Source organism: Otolemur garnettii, unplaced genomic scaffold (genome assembly GCF_000181295.1).
Source record: "Otolemur garnettii isolate 467f Iridium unplaced genomic scaffold, OtoGar3 scaffold00116, whole genome shotgun sequence".
Classification (NCBI taxonomy): domain Eukaryota; kingdom Metazoa; phylum Chordata; class Mammalia; order Primates; family Galagidae; genus Otolemur; species Otolemur garnettii.
Genome location: NW_003852511.1, coordinates 41,998 through 44,661, shown reverse-complemented (window position 1 = coordinate 44,661; position 2,664 = coordinate 41,998). Strand labels below are relative to the sequence as shown.

The following is a 2,664-nucleotide window of genomic DNA, read 5'->3' as shown; positions in this document are numbered from 1 at the left end:
TTTAATTAGGCTTATGGAAAGTTCTTTTACTTCTCCTCTGTTTATATGACCCGTGCTCCTAATCACTTTGTTTTGATTGGCTTTATGTATGGAGAAGCCATCCATTTTCTGTAGTTGGACCTGTTTCAGAGGTGCAGTCAGGTTTCCTCATCAATTAGATACTAACAACAGTACTGAGCATGGGTTTTTTTGGTTAGAATCTCCGGGACAACTTCTTCAAAAAGTTATTATCCACTAGAACCTAAGCTTCTGGAAGGCAAGAATTTTGTCTTTTATTTCTTTTTGACTGCTATATTCTTAGTGCCTACGAACACATAGTAGGTATTTAGTAAATATTTTTTGAATTAGTGAATGAGAAAATGATGATGCTGTGGCCTCATATATGGAGATAACAAATATCAGAGTATAGGACCCAGGCACCCCTCTCATTTTCCTCTTTTTTCAAATAATTCTAATACACTCCTAGGTTAAGTGTGGCTTATTTATTTAAAAGATCTTATTCAAGCTAGCATTTGTCAAACTTGGCTGTGCTGCTGAGAAAAAGTAATCACAGAATCGGGATTGTACAGCACAGTTGGGCTTCTGTATCACCCAGTAATTCTTCGTTTTCCCGTGAACTGTCTCCCATTCCCCAAAGTGCAAGTTTTAGCTGCTCCACTCTCCCCTCCTCTACCTTTTACTCTCAGCTGCTGGCTTTTCTCCCTGTGTTGGAAAGAAAACTTAAACCATTATATGAGAGCTCTCTTGGCTTCTTTTGATCAAATATACCAATTTGCCTGCATGCAAAACTCATCATTTTCTTCTTCACTGCTGTTAAAATGACAGAGGACCCCTTCGGTTTTGAGTTCAGTCTCTGCCGTATTCCTCTGTTCTGTTTGTTCTGAATCCAGGCCACTCCCTCATCTTTGTTGACTCTCCCCTCCTATGTCTCCAGCTTCGTCCTCTTTATCAGCTCTTTCCCGTCAGCATCTAACGTGCTCACCGCCTCTTTCAGCTCAAACAAACCTCCTTTGACCCTACTTTCCCTACTTTCTCCCATCACTTTCTTCCCCACCTCTACCCCGCTCCTCTTCGTTGAAGAAATTGACTATGTTGCCTGCACTTACTGCTAAACTTCCTTGCCCTCCACTAATTGCTCAGCTTGCTGGAGCTTGTTTTCTGATCCACAGTGATGCTCTTGCCCAGATTGTGATATGACATCCTCACAGCCCAGATCTGCCTTGTTTAGATCCGTGACAGCCTTTAGCATTGCTCTTTCTCCTTTCTCACCAGGACAGCCTCCTTTCCTCTAAGCCTCCATATCTTTTTGATCATTCCTCAGTTGCTGTTAAGGGCTCCTTTTCCTTTGCTTGTCCCTTGATTGACTGACAGACGGATCGACAGAGTCTTGTCTTGTCACTCAGGCTGTAGTGCAGTGGTTTGATCAGAGTTTGCTGTAGCTTCAAACTCCTGGGCTCAAGCAATCCTCCTGTCTCAGCCTCCCAACTGGCTGGGACTACAGGCACCCACCAACACATTCAACTAATTTTTAAAATTATTTTGTAGAGAAGGCGGTCTCACTATGTTGCCCAGGCTACTCTGGAACTCCTGGCCTCAAGTGATCCACCTTGGCCTCCCAAAGTGCTGAGATTACAGGTGTGAGCCACCATGCCCAGCCCTGCCTATCCCTTTAAATGCTGGTATTCTTCAGGATTACATTCTAGCTCCTTCTTCTCTTCTACCCATTCACTGGGCAGTTTTCATTTATCACCAGGATTTTAAGTACTATTTTATGTTGACACCTCTTTATTGTAATAAATAATAATATAATAATAAAGATAAATAATATCTATTCCCGTAGCCCAGATTTTAGAGTTCCATACCTCTATTTTTGTATGTCTACTGGAATATCTGCTTGGAAATTCCAGAAGCACCTCAGATTTAAGATGTCTAAATCAAACTCTACTCCTCCCACTCCCATCCCGATAGCATGTACTTAGATACATTACCTCTCACTCTCCGAGGATGGCCCCTTCGCATATTGGCTGCTCCAACCTTCAAATGTGCCTATGTCCACATTCAGGCTCACATGCACCTTTTAGTCCTGTCTCAGAGACAAAGCTAACCCCACATCTGTGACCTGGAGGCCCCCTTTGTACCCTCTCCTCAGACCCCCGGCAGGCGGCCTCTATCCTGTGCGGCCTCTATCCCGTGCGGCCTCTGTCTGTGCCTTTCCTCTGCCTTTAGCCTTTCTCTCTCGGCTGACTTCTTCCATTTCAGAGGCTTTAACACCACTGAGCTGCATACTTATATGGTTAAAATGGTCAATTTTATGTTATGTGTATTTTAGTACACTTTTTTGAAAAGTGGAATTAATAAAAACAAAAAAAACAATCCAAGCCTTTTCCATCCTGGCAGGGCATTTTTGCTTTAAGCGATAGGCTCCCTGTTCTTCTCATTCAGACTTTTCAGTCATTCTGCGCCAATGTCTTTTCCTCCCCACCTCTTGTTCATTCAGGCTTTAGTCCATATTCTTAGTATCAGTTCTTTTCTGACTACACACATGTGTATTACTGAACATTTTCTTGCTAAGTAAGGTCACTGTTTCAGATAACCTCTGAATAAAACAAAGAACCGCAACTAAATGGAAACCGTTTATTCCAGTTCCTCCTCCAACGAAGAACC

The 2,664-nt window shown here is 42.7% G+C and overlaps 1 protein-coding gene across 3 annotated transcripts in view; it reads left to right on the top strand.

Moving 5' to 3' along the window:
- GNPAT (glyceronephosphate O-acyltransferase) overlaps window positions 1-2,664 on the top strand; it is a 33,790-nt gene that overhangs the window by 13,456 nt on the left and 17,670 nt on the right. The gene's annotated exons all lie outside the window — the stretch shown is intronic.